Below are 19,430 nucleotides of genomic sequence, written 5' to 3'. Positions count from 1 at the left end.
GATGTGGCTTCCGCAGCGTCCCCTTCTCCAAGGGCACACTTTCCCAGCGTTATCCAATAATTCACACTGAGTGGGTCTTGCGGAACAGCAGTGACAGACCTTCTCTGCTTAGAGCTCCTACTTCTGCCCAACTCTCTGGTCAGGCCAGGAGGCTCAAGGGGAGCACTGGAAGGGCCAGCAGCAGTGGCGTTTTGGTAGATATCCCCATTCGTCAGAATCACTTCTGACTCACGTCATAGTGAGCTGACGAAGGGGAACGTCTTGGTTACGTATGGTAACCCTCGTTCCCAGAGGAGGCCACAGTTGCTGAGCTTCCGCTATACGGCCGAGTCACAGGTCCGGCTCCTCAGCGGAAAAACAAGGATGCAATTATCGCATGCCAATGTGCATTGGCTCGTTTTATTTCACTCGAAGTAGATAGGCTCTCGCAAGCGATCCCCATTCGTCAGAATCACTTCTGACTCACGTCTCCGTTCCCTCCTCGGGGAACGAGGGTTACCATACGTAACCGAGACGTTATTTATTATTATTATTTGTTTTTGTGGAAAAACAAAATACTGCATTGATTACTACAAATCCACTGCTTTAATGAAGATTGTTTTTGTTAGCTTGTAAAGCCACTTTTTTTTAAAAGAGTAACTTTACTGTTAAACTACTTAAAATGATGCACAGCTAAGTAGCAAGCTAAGCTATATTTTCAGGTTATTAGGTATCACTGAGGCTGTGTACAGCTGTTTTCCAGTAAATATTAAGAATTAATTACAACAGAGCAGTTCTGCTCTTGAACATAACTGTTGTGCTGTATGTAATGAGATACGTTGATGAATAGTGCAATTATTGTGCAGTATGTACCTTGTGATGGATTTTTTTAATTAATCATATAATAACTAACATTTATTTTTCTTGCAGGATTAACAGTTATGTGCTTTTGAAACCTAAATGTCCCCAAATATTGGGCCAAAGTCAGTGTGTGTCTGAAACATGTCCGAATATAACAAAAGGAGAAATGAAACTAGACAGTTGTCTAAATATATAAACTCATGAAGTAATCAAGATATCCAGATTTGCTTTTACCTAGTAACAGAAGGGTTTGCTGAATTATACATATGAAGAAGATCCAATCATATCGTAGAAAAATTATGTAATGAGTCATTTAATCTTTGTCATGGTCCTATTCTATAAAAAAAAAAACTGTTGTACTTTTCTTTTTTCTTTTTTTCTGGTGGGATTCTCTTTGAAATTGGTCTGAGGTCCTCCGGCCATGATTAAAACATATTCAAAGGCATTTTCTGGAGTCTGTTTGATTATTGCTGCGCAGCAGGCGAGACACTAGAGATCTTAACTCTATTCTCAAGTGAAAGTGTTGAGTGGAGCAGGTAAGTGGAACATTAAATATGTGCGTTAATAAGCAGTTGAACAAGTGTACCTAAAAAATGGTGGGTGAGCATGTAATATTTTATGTTAAAATAAATAACGAGATAAAAAGATTGTCTAGCAACTGACTGGACAACCGTCGTGACCTTCGAATGTAATTGAGCATGTGTGAGAAATGTTGGTTAATGTGAGTATTAATGAATGTGTGGATGGCCGTGTGTGCCTGAGCTGAGTCCACAATATAACTGAGCGTAGACAGCAGGCTACTTGTTATCATTTCAAATATTTTTCTTCCACATACCCAGGTCTAACTCAAACAAACGGCTATAAATTAGATTAAATGAGGCTAATGACATTGATAGCTCACGGACAAGAGGAGAACAGTGATGCCGTCCAGCACTGGAAAAGTGTGAGGTCAAAGATTTTATAACAGCACTGAGTCATCACATTTAATACAATACAAAACTCTCAATAAGATACAGAAACTCTAATAGTGATGAGGACTAGATTTGAACTCTGTCCTAATGGAAAAAGGACACTATGCAGCGATGAATCATGCACAATATAATGACCCAGGCTCATTGGAAAAACATGCCTGTGGCGATATTTCAGCAAATGATATTACGTTGCCCTTCATTTCGCAGCACTTTCAAAGCAAAATTTTCAGTGAGTGGCGCTAAAAAGTGTTCAGCTGGCAACGTTTTATTACGTTGGTAGGCCTAATTGTATGTATCACGGCAGTTTAGAAATGAAAGGTTAATAATCTATCACACTAAACCTAACCGATTGTGTTAACAGAAGCAACCGTGAGATAAAAACACATGCTATTTTAGCTTTCTTCGACAAATCTTTGAGCTCTTTACTGTAACTCGTGTTTTAAAGGTGCAATGTGTGATATTTCTGAGGATCTATTGACAGAAATGCAATATAAGATCCATAACTATGTTTTCAGTGGTGTATAAAGACCTTACTTAATGAACCGTTATGTTTTTATTACCTTAGAATGAGTCATTTATATGTACATAACCGCGGCCACCCCCTTCTATGAAGGTCAACATATCGTGACGTCATGTTTCTACCGTAGCCGACAGCGAACAGACAGACGCGTTTCATCACTAACTTGAATGAGAAGCAGCAGAAAAAGACGCGGCTTCCTACGTCGGCCACCGTAGCCTCTCATTCGAGTTTGAAATTTCAAGGAAAGGCCGCGAATTATTGACCGATTGCAATTCGCAAATCTCACCACTAGATGCCGCTAAAAATCACACACTGCACCTTTAATGGGACTCATACCCAAGCAAATGCATCGCAAGTGCAATGCTGTACCAGGTGAGCTGACGAGCAAGTTTACCACATCAGAAAAGCCATACACGTGGAGCTGATTATGTGATGCAAACGCTTAAGATATATTAATTTATAAATCATGCACTATTGTATGGTAAAAGTGTTTTGTGGTCATATCTTTATTCATAAATAATCTGCCCTTGTGTTCATCATTTGTGAGAAAAGGAATAAAAGTTGTTGGTGTTTTACTGCCTCTAGTGTTCATTTCACTTTTTTATGTATTGGTATGTGTTTGGAGATTTTGGCACGTTTGGCCAATGAGCCTATGTTGCAAAATAACCAGGAGCTTCAAATAAAGTCTATCTTGACTCTATGCTTGTTATTCAGACACAGTTGTGAGTTAGGTTTGAATGTTACTCTGAGAAGATTGATACAAGATGGTGGACGGTACAGGTGCAGGTGCAGGGGCCTCTCGGGCCCCATTACAACAGTGGTTTTCTTGTTTCTTTTTGGGACTACTGTATCTTTGCTCAGAATCTTGAAACACTGCGGGATGCTAACAAAGAATGCAGTGGATAGCGACATGTTACGGTAATGGATATTTTTGGGATATTTTTAGTACACCAGACAACAGTCAAAAGAGACTTTGTCAGGCTTGACTGACAACTACAGCATCTTAACTCTATATGGCTACTTCTTGGATCTAAATTACTTGAAATTGTGATATGGCTTAGTGTAGTGCACCCCCTCCCCCCATTTATCTGCCAAAATAAAAGCCTGAATGAATGTGAAGAAATTTATAGAAATATATTAAAAAACACTGTACTGTAAAAAAAAAAAAAAAAAAAAAAACATAATATTTAACAATATTTTTTTTTACAATACAATGGTAAAATGACAATAGATATATATTGTGTCTTCTAACAATAAAAAAAATAATAGCAATAAAACAGGGATTTTTATTTCACTAAATCTCAATTGCAATAGTAATATATTTTATATTGAGAGTTAAACTAACAAAACATCAACAATTATTATTATATCATTACTATATTTATAAATTAGATTTTTATTTTACAATGCAATAGTAATATTACAATAGTAATTATCTATTATCTATGATATTATTATTATTATTATCATTATCAAAAAGGAGTGTGAATGTAAAGCAGTTTGAGACACAATTGCAACTGAAGCAGACTAGAAGATGAGTCCATTTTTAAGTCCAGGTTTTGTGTGAATGAAATGAGAACAGACGTTCACTTCCATTAATCAATATAGATATGTATCATTCTTCATATGCATATACACACGCCTGCAGCCACCAGATTTCCACTATGCCAGTCTGAGGCCCTGGCTGAAAACTATGATCCACACAGTGTTCATATTCTCAGTGCTGATTTCCCATCCATAAGTGTAGCCTAGACTAACCATCAGAAACACCAGTGCCTTCTGCTTCCTTTAAAATCAAGGATCACTTCAACAACAATAATCCGTGACACGTGGAACGGCATTCTTGATATAATTCTTCCCAAAGTCCCTGGATCGGACGCCGTCCCCCGTCGTGTGCTCCAGAGACATTCTCACCATCTCGCACATGTTTTCACTGACAAATTCAGCGTTTTCCCCCGATCCAGGCTGTTGACCCAACGTGCTTTCAATCTACCTTCATTTTCCCCAAAATCTTCAAAAATGAACTTCAATGAATCCCACACATACTCACTTTACCAAGTCAGTCACCATGAATTGCTTTTCAAGGTCAGTTCTGGTTCATAAAGAGTCTTTCATTCCAGGAATGAACTCTATAACCAAGACGAACATGGTCTTTGGCGAGGAGAATAACTAAAGAACTATAGTTGACCACCATTTAAAGCTTATATGTGCATACATAACAGGCATCATTTCCAACCAAATCAGCCCCATATTTGATCATCAAGTCTAATAGCATCTGACATGCACAGTAGCACACAAAACCAACATATTACACCCTTACAAATGAAAGGGTTAAACTTTCTCTTATTGAATTACTTCTACAGGATCATCTAATATCCCTGCAGAGAGAAAGAGGAACTCAGGAAGCTCAAGTTTTGAATTCAATAATGTGGCCTCAGAGCAAACGTGCCATAAAGTTTATACTTCTTACTAATAAAACGTCATCGGAGACTTTCCTGTTTTGTCTTCATGTCACTATTAGCGCGGACGTTCACTGTGACCGGCTCGGTTCCTCCCTATGTTTTCTTTACCAGGTAATAATGTGGAACATTCATTCTGTGCCCCTCAATTCTGTAAGTTTTTCATCGTGATAGGAAATACCAGGCATAAACTCTGACCCCACAGTCTGAATGTTAAATGCCAGCTACTGTGAGTGAATTATGATGATGAACAGAAAGCAATTTCCACAGTTTTAGTCATACTTGACCCAAACCCAACCAAAAGGAATTTATTTTTTTACTCCTAACCGTAAGTATTACACATAGTGACTTGATTGTCCCTTGAATGATTCTCAAATCATGCGGCTTTGGTGTTGAATGAAGATGTGCAGTTACTTTTGGAAAACAATTAGACTTTTTCCCTCAGTGGACGAAAAGTCTGAAATAGCCATTTCTACAGACCACAACATCAATAGGCCACATACACAGCTAATTTCGGTTGTCAGTTCAGCTTTTAGTGCTTAATCTTGTTCTGTAATTTACGGGAGTGACAACCACATTAAAACTGCAGGTAGTGACGACCGCATTAACAAAAATTCGAAGCATTGTGTACGGAACCGAACTGAACAACTAGTTGTTGATGATGTACAACAAGAGATATGAGAGATGACGGACGAGAAATACGAGAAATTTATCTCTCGTCTGTATGTGAGGTGAAATCACAGGGAAAGCGGTACGAGCCTTTAAAGGGGTAGTTCACACAAAAATTTAAATTCTGTCATCATTCACTCACCCTCATGCCGTTTCATCTTCAGAACACAATGATATAAAGCGACGTGTCTCTTCAGAAAATTTGGACTAAACCACTCAATGCATGTGGATTAGTTTTATGATCTATTTATGAACTTTTTGAAGCATCAAAGTGGTAGTTGCGTAGACTGTCAATTGAGGAACAGAAATCTCTCAGATTTCATATGAACGAAAGTCTTACGGGTTTGGAACGGCATAAAGCTACGTTCACACTACACGCGACCAAGCGACGCGATACCATTCATTTTCAATGGGGAGCGGGCGACTTCCGGTGACACACGCAGTCGCGACCGTTGGCGACTGGATGGGGCGTGTCTGGCGACGCGACAAAGTTGAGAAATGTTTAACTTTATGCAAATGAAGAGCGACTTTCGGGAGCGACAACCAATAGGAGTGAAGTCAGTGGAGCACACGTGATCCGTCACTCTTCAGTGCTGCGTCAGACCGAGGCAAGATGAATGAGAAGTTTATTTTAGCAGTCCGAAACTGTCCAATAATGTATGATATGTCTCCGTGTACATACAGTGGTACTCGCCGTGCTGACTCCGAGCCTGAATGGTTTCGTGAACTCAGAAAGACCAGTATTTGCCCATTTGCTGCAGTTAAATAGCCGCGATAGCACAGGGCACTCGCTGTTTCTCATTCATCTTTAATATTATGCATTTAATGTACTGATTCCATTTATATTTAGACTTTTCCTTCCAAAATGTTAGCTTGTAGAGGCAAGAAAACAGATTTGTTGTCTACAACATAGAGTAACATCCGTGAATGTCACTCACAAACATTACTAGGCAACCAGTAGTGGGAACGCCCACTAACGACCTCACCGCCAGCCACTGGCGACATGCAGCGACAAAGTCGCTTGTAGTGTGAACGGGGCTTAAGGGTGAGTGAACGATGACAGAATTTTCATTTTTGGGTGACTCATTCCTGTTGCCAGATCTTGCTAGCAAATCAGCGAACAAGAACAAGCCCATTAAACTATTAAATGAAAATAAGACAGAAATATCGCGACATGCACCTACTCACTTTAATAACTCCATGAACTCGATAGCCAAGCTTAAACAACAACCCCAAAATTGCTTAAAATAAGTAGACATGGCAACACGGCAAGAGTTACCTAGTGCTTCACATTATTAGCTTCGCAGCCTTTATTAATATTACCTAAACAACAGAAGCAACCCAATTTATTTTCGCACAAAAACGGTGAAAAAGTGATTCATTTACAAATTTTAAAAAAAATTAGCAAATGAATTGAAAGAATCAAATTCCAATGCAGTCTAAACCGAAAACTTTGCAGGCCCGCACGCGCACTGCCACATGAGAGAGCAGAGGCCTCTTCACGAAGATTAAAAGGCCTTTTTTCCATTCTGCAATGGAGCGCAGGGGTAGAAGGGCCACAGAGACGATCTCATTACAGACTAACACGCAGCAGCTGCCCTCCTCTCACCATTTCCTTTTATTTTCCAGACATTCTCAATGCTTGGTTAAAGTGTTTTAAATCAGACACTTCTCTGGAGGCAATATGATTTATTTTATTGTCCTTCAAGTGTTCCACTGACTGTCTGACCCTCGATGACCTTTTCGGCTCCCCCGTCGCTAAGGCAACACTCTTTGTTCCTGGCCATTACCCTGGGTCTGTGATCCCGGGCGTATGGAGGACTGTTAATGTAACAACACAAAAACATCTGAGGGAAAATAGTATTAGCTGCTTCTATAAACAATTTTTTCCCGTTCTTCGTCTCGTTTTTTTTTTTTTTTTTTGACTCTCGCGGATTCTTTCTGGGATAAACAACCCGGCTAGATGTGGAGGAAGTACTTTGAGACTGGTCCAGTGAGATAATATATCATTTTTTTTGGAAGGTGCCAGAGGTACAGATGACATACGAGGCGTTAAACACTGCAGATATGCTGAATGGGTCAGGTATTTCTGTGTGGGAAACAGCAGCAGGCATAGCTTCATTCTCAGAGGGATGGACTGGGATACAGAAAGTCTCTGCTGGTTGAGTTACTACTCGTGGTGGAATCCAAATAATTCTCGACACGAAATCAAAACTGATCCTATGTGCTTTCGTAATAAATGCCTGAATGATTCAACAGTTATGCAAAAGAAAAAGAAAAAAATGTGTGTTTCCATAGTCTAATGTGATAACTTCCTCTGCCTCTTTACTGCTCAGTCAGAAATTTAAATCGTTGCAACCCATATTCATTTCCTTTCTTACATGAAACACAAAATGACAAGTTTACAGAAAATCTAATATTTTTTCCCATAAAAAAAAAAAAAAAGCACCATAAACATGATTTGCACACTACTGTTCGGCATCAGTACGATTTTTTTAAATGTTTTTTACATAAAAATATTGTAAAGTCACAAAATCTGTAATATTGGTAAAACCCCTGTCTGGCCAAAAAAAGGTATAGGCAAAAGAGTCTATGACTGGATCATTATTACAGTGATTATTATGTTTCTAGCTTGTTATGTTTGGATTACCAAATATTGATGCACCGCTTGATGGAACAGTGTATTATCACAATTTAACTGTTTTCTATAGTTATATATTTTAAATATACAGTGTCTTCAGTGTCACATGATCCTTCTAATATGCCGATTTGCTGCTCAAGTAACATTTATTATTATTATCAATGTTGAAAACAGTTGTGCTGCTTAATTTTTTGTAGAAACTGACAGTTTCTTTTTCAATATTCTTTGAAAGTTCAAAAGAACAGCATTTATTTGAAATATAATTTTTTTGTAACATTATAAATATATTTTACTGCAACGTATAATCAATTCAATGCATCCTTGCTGAATAAAAGAATCACTTCTTTAAAAAAAAAAAAAAAAAAAACTTACTGATTGATACTGGGATTGGGGATCCCCGAACAATTGTTACAGTATGGCCGTGTGTCCACTAGGGATGGGACTTTTTCTCGACAAAACGACCGACATTCGACACATGCTCCACTCGACAAAAAAAATAGAGTGTCGACATGTCGAGGGGGCGGGGCTTGTGGGATTTCCAAATTGCTTTTTTTTTTTTTTTTTGGCTTTTAATTGATTACATTTCCTCGGTTACTTTAACCTCGGTTCCCTAAGAGATAAGGGAACGAGTATTGCGTTGCAAACGCTATGAGAAAACTCCTTTTCTCGAGAAAAGAACGACCATGGTGTGTAAACAGAAGCAGCAGCGGAAATATGCACGATCCGCGAGTGCTGAAGACGTTCTGCACGGCTTTGATGGGTGCGCAGGAGGACACAAATGGGCGGCGACAGCTTCTTACAGTGGCGGGAGCTTTTTCCTCAGCGCCGTCAACAGAAAGAGCGTTAACTGTAGGGTACGTACACACCGCCGCCGACTTGAGCTGCAAAGAAGCTCTGGCCGCCCTGTCAAGGACGCTTGTCAAAAAGTACGGGGAAGCTTGACCGCTCTGAATGGTGAGTGCGCGCGCGCGCTCGTGCGTGCGCGCTTAAAATTTCATATTTTGTTATGAACATTCACCCGCCAGTGTGGCGGATAGCCTTTTGAGATTTACTCGCCAAACAGAAAATCTACCCGCATTTGGCGCTTGGCGGGTGTTAATTTCGAACCCTGATGTAGAATATTTTCCACCCTCCGCATTGCTGCTGCTCTTTAAAAAAAAAAGAAAAAAAAAAAGGCCGACAATCCGACAAAAAGTCGACACATGGGCCTCGACAGTCGATTTCCCAAATCCTGTGTCGTTCCCATCCCTAGTGTCCACCAAAGCGTTTTTTTTCACGCGGATGGCGTATTTTTTCAATTGTTCAATTGTTTTCAATGGGAGCGCCGCGTTTTTAAAACAGCATGAGCGTAACGAGGCGCTAGGCGTTTTTTACAAGTCGCCGAGAGTTGAAGAATGTTCAACTTTGGGTAAAAAGTGACACTGCGTTTTACCCAAAGTTGAACATTGAACCGTCCAATCACAGTGGAGGAGGGGCGGGACTAATACCACATGGACCAACCACCACATTCTGCTTGTACAACGTCAACAGATGACAACAACAAACATAATAACGGAACAAAATCATTTAAAGGTGAACTAAGTAACTTTTTTTTACCTTAACTGAACAGCTTCGGAGTCATTGGAATGGTTATATTACTTATTTCGGGTTGAATGGTGGTCGTTTCGCACCCCCCTGGTGCCCGTGAGCGGAAAATACGCACTTGCAACTTTGGGGTGGCGGGCCGCTGGCCGCTGCGTCAGGAAGTCTCGCGATGTAAACAATTGCTTTACGGCCAAAAGAAATCTGCTAAAATGCTGTCATTATTGCGCTCCCTCACGCTGTACGAACCCGAATGAAGAAGACGTTTTAAAGAATGTCCCATCTGCTTTGATGTCGTTGATCTACTAGCCTCTGGTGTCTGAGAATAGCCAACGAGTTTTTACAACAGTGTTGTCAAATATCTATTCCGAAGCTGTGGGGGGAGCTCTAGAGAGAAACCTGCGAGCAAAAAGCGAGAATACAGCGAAGAAATCCCGAAGTTACTGAATGCAGCTTTAAAACAAGAGCCAGAGAAAATAAGTTGTATCGACATTTTAATATAGAATCAACACAGAAACAAAATATGTGTGAAATGAGATACTAGTAACACTTTCGCGGATATTGCATATCTGAAAAAAATGCTGCGCTGCCAAAACGCTCTCAAGCGCCCATAGCTAGGCGTTTTCAGCTGGCTAAATACGCTTTAGTGGACACACAGCCTAAGTGTCTTAACCAGTCTGTTTTTTCCCCCCAAAATTGGCTCTAAATCATGACTTTAAAACCAATGATTTCTTAACACTTTCAAGGTGGAAAAAGTTGGAAGAAAGCTCTTTCATGGCGAATAAAGGAATCACATTTACTGAAAATGTCTTAAGCCCAAAAGCATATTTATTTTTCTCTGTGCTAATGACTAAAGACTTACTCACTGGTCAACATTTTCCTATTTTACTCACACAATGGAGTCTATTCAGTGAAATCAAAAATAGAGGTACAATTCCAAATGATTTTCAACATTAATAATACTGATGGCCGTGCTGAAATAAGCATATGAAGTTTCAACCTTCTAGTTAACCGGGAAGAGTCTTTGGAAAGGTCAAACTAATTTGCTGTAAGCTTCTGAATGTGCATTTTCAGCTACTGCAAAACAAAAATAGGCTGACAAACCATCACTTTTATAACTAGTTATTTCTTAAAAACACATTTTAAAGGTAAAAGAGTTCAAGGAGAGACTTTCATGTTGATATTATACTGTGCTCAGTACAAAATCAGGGTTTCTTATTTTCAATCACTGTGTGCTAACGGAGAACTTGAATAACTCTTGGTCAATGACACAAAGTACTCATAAGAGTCTGGAAATTAGGAAATGGCCAGTATGACTTAAGACATGAAAGAATTCAAAGGAGCCAGTGACGTACTGTCCCATAATACAAGTCTCAACACTTACTTTATACTGCTATTAATTACATGGAAAATTCACTGCTTGACCCTTTGGGATTTCCCACTTGTTTTACATTTGTATTTATTATTTTACATTTGGTCCATATTATGTTTGGATTTTAAGTCATTGATTAGACGTTTTATCTAAAGTTTGAACCTACAACCTTTCGGTTACCAGCCCAGATCTATAACGGCTATGCCTGTTAACCGTGACCTGCTGAAAATACGGCGAGGAAATTATACCAACTCCCGACAACTGACGCTAGTGGTTCCTGGTTCAACACCAGCTGGTATAAGGGTCCAATTCTTCCAGCCTTGTCTTCGGTGGAAACATCCAGAATAAGCCCAGACTGGGCACTGCCTCCAGTACCATGCCAATGAGTGGTTGGTAGTTCGGAAAGGGGGCACATTATTCATCATGAATGGAACAGCATCCATGTTTAGTCAAATTAAAGGTACAGTTCACCCAAAAATGAATATTGTCATCATTTATTCACCCTCATGTAATTTCAAACCTGTATGACTTTCCTCCTTTTACAAAACACAAAAAGAAGATATTGTGAAGAATGTTTCAGCTGATGTTCAGTGGAAGTCAATGAGATCCAAAAGTTTCAAGCTCCAAAAAGGATATGGCGTAAAAGTAATCCAAACTCCAATGGTTTAATTCAAGTTTTCTGAAACAATACAATCACTTTGCACAATGAAAAGAGCGAAATTTAATTGGTTATTCCCACACAAATCAATTAAAATCACTAATCATCAACTAATGTACACAGATCCCAAAACCAATATGATGACACCACAATAACATTAAACCTCAATGTAACATTATGACACAAGAACCAATGAGGTTTGGTGTTATTGACATTTTACCATATTTGATTTGGTACTTGAGAGTGAATAAACACTTAAACCTCTGCACTGTTCACTTTTACACTACTTTGACCTGTCCTTTTTGGAGTTAGAAACTTTTGGGAACAGGAAAAGTGATCAGTTCCCAACTGTTCCCAACTTTTCCCCAAAATTACTCTTGGAAATGACATGAAGGTCAGAAAATAGTGATAGGATTATAGATAACAGATATATTATAGAGATAACTACCCTTTTAAGACATTGTATAGCGACAGAAGCAACCCTGGAAAGGGAAGCAAGCGTAATTCCAAAACATTCAAGACCGTAGAGACATCATAAATATATGTAGGTTTACATGTTCTCTTTCCAGAAGCAGTAGTTCTGGAACATAAAGTGCTATGACTTCCCATGTCTTTCGTGATTTGTCAGGGTCTGCTGATTGCCTTTGGAAGAGCTTCCTGAGAATCCACCTTAAACTTTTCTTCTGGAACCGCTTTTTTTCCATCAGAGGTTGAGTGAAGTCTTTGCAGTTTGTGTCATGGGTTATTTAGATTTCCATTGCCCCTCTATGTGATTTGAAGTAGAAAGCAGGGAACACGCAGCACCCCACACTGAAATTTAACGGCACACGGAGAGATGATGGTTTCTCCAGATGGAACATTCATTTGAGAACCTGTGAGAGATGTACACCGAAATAAATCTAAACATTACTACAAATGACCAATACAGAAAGAGGGGTAACCCAATGCCGCTACTTGCACCCAACACAGAAAAAGTGCTGGCGTGTTGTTAGATAATACATGGAAACATGTAGCTCACGATAAAATGTGTTTTTTCTGAAACAGATGAACCAGATATCTGCTCGCCAGTGATGAAAGCAATGCAAATTTTGACAGTATTACTGTGTTCTCAATCTTTCTAATGGCGGCTTTCCAAGTCCAGCGCCAATGTTCCGGGGAAATAGGATTGGAGAAAGCATTTCACATTAGTCTGTGGCAAACGAACTCCAGCTGAACGGCAATCAAGGGGAGCGCGCATACCCATCTTTAAAAGTCCAAGAGGGACAAGCCGTGACATTTTTGCTCTGACCGCACAGAAATCGAGTGGGCAAGTTCGCCGACAATGTGTCCAGCACTTAACACGCATGGTGTGTGGCGCGTTCCTTGTCCGCAGATGTGTTTGTGTTGGGCCTGAGACTTGCACTCTCTGGTTTGCCTTTCTTCAGCTGTGCCATTGTGTGATGGGGAAGCTCCAGTCGGTGCAATGCGATGAGCTTACACATGGACTCTTCCAGGCATGTCTTACCGCAAAGCAGTTGATCTGATATTCCCCGTGATGTCGGGTTTGGAGGCCACTTTGTTTGGGGATAACGTAACACCCTCTTCCCGGCAAAAAGAGCATTGTGGGCCAATCGTTTGAGTCACTAGTTGATTATGGGAAGACCGCTTCTGGTCATTCAGTTCCAGGAACCTGCCACTGCGATATGGAAGCATTGGATTCACTGCAGAATGTTTGGAGCTTTCAATGCCAGGTCGCGTGATGCATTAAGGTCATATTGCTCTGTAAGTTGTCCAACAGCCAGGCAATTAGTAAGGTTGTGAAGTTGTGGACAGCATTCCTAGCTTTAGCTGTTACTTTTGTTAAAAACCTTCTTGGAAAAATTGTATCTTTAAATGAATCTCCAAACTGATTTAAATGCTAAAGATGCACTGAAAATTCAGCTGCCAAAAATCTCTATAAACTTTCACAAGAGACCAAAGACCTTGGCTGAAAATGTGCACAGAAACTGTTTAACATCCAATAAAAGAATATTTGACATGGACAATAAGAAGTGCGCTCAGGAAACGATCCAGGACTAAAGATGATACATCCAAATCCAAACATCGTCTGCACATCATAGACATCTATTCTTTTGGGACAAGAGTTTAACAGTAATATTAAACTGAGCAACACATACAGACTACATACTGACTATTGGCCTATAGGGGGTCTCAAGAAACTCGTAAGCGGGCCTGAAGATGACTAAAATAATTTAAAATAGGACAAAATAAGCACTAAAATAATATATATATTTTTTTTATAATGAATATACCTTTTATTTAGTTATGCCAAGCTCTAAAATATTTTATTGGGCAAACATTTTTTTTTTAAAGAAATGAAAAAATGATTCATTGGTTAAAAACAGAGTGGGAACCTTGAAGAACTTTCAGCCCTAAAAACTTCTGAAATCCTCAAATTTAAATTTACCAAAACCATAGATTAAAATAAGTTTTGAAAACAAAATATTGCCTTTGAATATTGTTGTGGAAAATGAAGGACAATGGATTCAAAAAGGTTGAGAACCACTTAGAACCACAAGGATAATTATTTATCATAATATAATTTTATTTTTTTACATAATTATCTTAAAGGTGGACAACTGCGTAATGTTTACGTGCGTAGGCTGTTGTTGTTTCGTTCAAACATTATGGACCATGGCAAGCAGACTTGGGGACAAAGGGAGAAATAAAACGAGGATCGATATCGGTGGAAAATTTGACTTGAGACGCCGCTCTTGCGTGTACTTTATTAGACAGGTGAGCAAATGTACATAAAACAAATCAATGTTATATAGCTCAACATAATGAAATGTTAGAATATGATCAGTATGTTATTCTAATGTTGATCTAGCTTACTGCTAGTCTCATATAGCCAACAAACTAACACATAGAATAAAATTATAACTTTCAACACACTAAAATGCTGTTAAGTATGATAGTGTAATGTTAGACCAAGTAAAACAGCGCTGTGTTACCTCACAAGTTTATTTCGTCAAATAAACTGACCTGTATGAGTAGTAATTCAGCGCTTGCGGTTAGTTCGGTAGAATGAAATGTCCTCATTCCTTTATATCCGCGGGACTCGCGTGTGGCGCTGATATCTGTCTCTTATTAGCATTCGTGACCTGCTTCATACCACAGTCATGTTAAAAAACATGAATGTTTTCACTCATCCATAAACATTATTAGATCAATCAGCATGACGACGAGTTGCATGATTCCGCTTATCACTGCGTCATCAATCTACGTCTACGACCCCTAGAGGCGGAAAAAAAATACATATTGTAGCTTTAACTAGTTTTCTAGTATATAAAATACACTAAAATATATTTTTGCTATTTCAAGACAATTAAAAAATAAATATACAAAATAATTTTTACAAGTAAAATATACTTTAAAATGGATTGTTATTCCAAACAAAAGCCATTTTATAATTATATCTTCAGTGTTTGTTCGAGTGCGTCCATCATTTTCATTCAAAAACTGCTTGCAAAATACGGCACTATGGCAAAACAAGTCCTTGATACTGAACAAGCATAGCAAACACTTACTGAATCCTGAAACTCACTAGAGAGACTAGAAACAACAACTAGCACACAGTCCAGAACACATAATAAAGTAATATTCTGCAACACGACAGAATGAAGAGAAAAGCAGGTGTGCACAATAAACAAGGGGAAAACACTTCCTGGAGTGCCGCCAATTCGGTAGTGGTCATCGTTACAACCTACTCTCTGGAAAGAGAAAGCTCCTATAGGGAGTCAGGGAATAGGAATCTCAAATTGCTGTGGTTTGGCAATCACTCCAGCATCTTCATCATCATCCAGATTTCCACTGAAGGAGTGAGATGAAATTTCACCATGTTTTTATTAGTATCCATTCACTTTTTTTTTTTGCTTCATTGTTGTATAATTTATGTAAACAGTTCCTAGATCATAGTCTGTGAAGACAATCACAGTGTTTGTTTGACTTTGGAAAAGTTTCCAGTGCCTTTACCATGCGGTAAGTTCAAATTTGTCATTCAAATTAAGCACAGGCACTATAAAAACATTTGCATCTTTATTTCGCGGAACTCAAAAGGTGTCAAATGTAATGGCCGATTGAGCTCTACAGGAAGGTCTATGAGAAGGTAATGCCAAGGGATGAAAGAAGGGGTATGTGTGAGGGTTTAACCGGGTCTCTATCTGTATGGCCAGATGCCAGTGCGTGAGGTGACTGGCAGCTGGAGGAAGTTGGCGTATCTCCAGCCTATAACATGAACAGCTGGCTGTGCTCCAATACAGCTGGGAAGAAAAGTGAGTCATATGGTACCGTAACAGGGTCACCACTGGCCACTGCAACCTTCTGAAAGATTTATCAAAACGGCTTTCTGTTTGATACACATCACTTCCTTCTCTTAAATTCATGCCACTAGTTTGCAAATCTTCTTTACACAATATAGAGTGCTGCTGTAATGATGTATTTTTTTGTGTTTTTGATACCCTGGATCCCTCAACAAATACCCAATATGATTTTTCTATTGGCTTTTGGATTATTGCAGAAAATGAGCTCTGTGACCAACAAAAGTTTATGATTTTTACACGTTTTGTTCATCATGATGATCTTCACACATGGACATTTTGAAGCATAAATACAATCGCCAGACGTCAAAAGCTAAACGTAGGCTGTAAACGAACTACACTACGGTAGTATGACTTCACCGTCACCATCACTAAGCTTCCGACATCTCTTTCAGTCCTTGTTTTAAAAGACATTTTCCCTGAAAGTTTGAATAGTTTGCAAGAGCGATTATAAACGGTATAGTGAGTAGAATAGTTTTCCAGTACGCTGATGACGTTTAATGTCCTCGGTAACATACAGTCCCATTTAGTCCCTTGATACCAAACAACTTTTTTCAATACAAATCATTTTTTTAACATAAAATCACAACTGTAAATATTACTATTTAAATAACTAGTTTATAACTGTTTAGAACTGTAACAGTGAAACCACGCCTTGATCATTTTTAATAAGATTTTTTGTTCATTTCTTCATTTTTTTTTATTGAATATATTTTGTTGCAGTATAATGATGGTTGTAGGGAAACAAGACCCTTTTAAGCCATAAATACATAAATATTGATATTAAATATTTAGTGTTAACTCCACCAATTCCACCCACAATAATATTCACTATTTAAAAATTATTGGACCCTTTTCACGGACTGTGATGATGTGTTTGCACAGTTATTAACACTGTAAATTTAAAGTTTATTATGTTTTTATTTAAAAAATGGTTACACTATTTTAAGGTGTGATTGTTACAGTGTAATTATATATTTAAGTACTGAGTAATATTAATTACTATAGGGTTAGGGTACGTTTAGGATTTGGTTGAGGGTTAGTTGCATGTAATTATGCATAATTTACTGTTATTACTACGGTAAGTACATGTAACATATATATAACAAGGACACTGTAAAATAAAGTGTTATCAAAAAAATAAATAAATGTATGTATCTTTATAATGCTATTCTTTGTGATATATTGCCTTGGCATTAAATGTCAGAAAACTGGTTAATGACGCTGTGTGAGTGTTTCTAATACAACATCTTGACATCTAGTAAAACACACTGACATCTTTCTCTCTTCTGACCAAAGTTATCAAATTCTCATTTTTCCACATTGTTTGTAAAGTCATAGAAATGCGATCATGGATTGTTTTTCTTTTGCTATTGGAGCAAATGGGAAAACAAAAAATATATATTTTGTTTTAGTTTCCATTCACCACTAAGTTTACCCAACTATGATGACTTCTGCTTCTGAGATTCCTGGAAATGTGAAAACTGACCTTTATTTTCACGTTAAAACAATAATAAAACCATTTTTGCGATTGCAACTGGGTGGGCAAACTCTGCCTTCGCGCAAACGGCCTTGTGCCACTGTGGAAAAAGAAACCATACTGGTTTCGCTCCACGAGCCAGAGCACTTCTCCAATAATTTGAGATGTTTCCCCTCATTTTGAGTCTGCTCTGCATACCTTTCAAAAGCAATAACTCGAAAGTAACTTAGCATATGCTAGGCAGCCGCCACAAGACATAACCAACTAATTACGCGACATCTCGCATAGCCTGATCATCTACAGCACCGTGATTACTCGACAGGAAACATACACACGACTCAATGACACAGATGTCAACCGACTCACTGGAATGGAAAGAATGGAAGCATAGTATCATGCTAATAGCAGTATGCTAGTGAACGTTTACTGTAACAAATCCAGCTGCATAATCAAACCAATTTGTCGTCATAAATCAAAAGGGGTGGCCAGGGCTTCAGAGTGAAAGCACTTCACTCCATTTACGACTGCAAATGCGGAAAATCATTTCGTCACACCAGTGACACTGAATTCTGATCAAAGCTCAAGAAGTTTTATAATACTATCAGAATTGGTGATTGGCGCCTTTGTTGCTTTATGAGTCCACATGTGTTCGCTCAGCATGAAATTAACGCTAATATGAATTTATATCCAGAAGTATAATCTGTAGTTTTTACGGGCTGTCAAGAATGCATCATCCGGCAGACTTTTGCTGATCGCCATCGGTGAAGTTTCACTTTAAGTTATGCAGACATTGTTTGGTAACCTTCTGAAAATTTCTAGTCAAGTAAAGGCCTGTTTACACCAACACCAAAGTTTGGCATGAAAATGTCATACAACAATTAACAGATCACCAGTCAAAATGCATTAAATAGTTATGAATGTTATCTTTGACTCACATATTTGCAAACACTACATCTTCACATTTGAATATTCATAAACTACTGATCTGTTAGCATTATTGACTGATAGGGTTATTATAAAGTGTTATATATTTGTGTTAGTCAGATGTTCATTGAAAATGTTAAACATTAAAAGTAAGAAAGTTTCTAAAGTATATCTTATGTTTCTGAATTCTGTTGTCATTTTTAATCATTTTTAATGCAGTTTTTATTCAAAAGCCTTACTCGTGACTGTATGTGTTGTATTGAGACACATATCCCATTTCATATTTTTCCACAACACATACTTGTTTTACATTGATCTATTCCTGGTTTTACATCAAATAGCACACTGGTTACTATGCCAGAACTCCGGGACATTCTCAAGGGTATTTCTTTGCATGCATTGAGAAACTCTGAGAGTTATGTTAAATGAGGCCTGAGACGAGACGAGATAAAGCAAACGAGAGACATGGAGGCAGGAGCGCTGGCGTGTACCATTAGGCTCTGTGAGGGTGAACAGTGCACCTGTCCTGCTGTCTACAAAGTCCTCATTGTTCCTCGTCGCTCACCTGTCCGTGGGTAAAGGGGCCAAGCGACAGACCTGATTTACCCTGGATTCCAGCACCCCGCCTCGGCTGACCCTCCCTCTCCGGCCCCGTAACCTCTCCCATAATCCCACCAGAACAACATCTCAGTGCTAATGCTTTTGTTCTTCACTGCACTCTCACTGTAAAAAAGAAAAGTTGCTGCCTTAAATTTGTACAATCAACTTGGATGTTTAAGTCATTTCAACTTAAATTACATTTAACTGACTTTTAAAAAAAGTATTTTAATTGCTTTAACTCATCAAAATAAGTTAAGCAATTTTCAACTATTTGTATAAGTTATACAATGTAAAAACATATGTTGTCATAAATAATTGATCATATCATTTTCTCCTCTAATCAATGGGTTCTTATTA

General features: G+C 38.5%; 1 protein-coding gene across 2 annotated transcripts in view; it reads right to left on the bottom strand.

The window, feature by feature from the left end:
• znf469 (zinc finger protein 469) overlaps positions 1 to 19,430 on the bottom strand; it is a 314,352-nt gene that overhangs the window by 130,389 nt on the left and 164,533 nt on the right. The window lies entirely within an intron of this gene.

Source organism: Rutilus rutilus (genome assembly GCF_951802725.1).
Source record: "Rutilus rutilus genome assembly, chromosome: 23".
In the NCBI taxonomy this organism is placed as follows: Eukaryota; Metazoa; Chordata; class Actinopteri; order Cypriniformes; family Leuciscidae; genus Rutilus; species Rutilus rutilus.
Note: the sequence above shows the minus strand (reverse complement) of the source record. Positions and strands in the feature narration are given on the sequence as shown.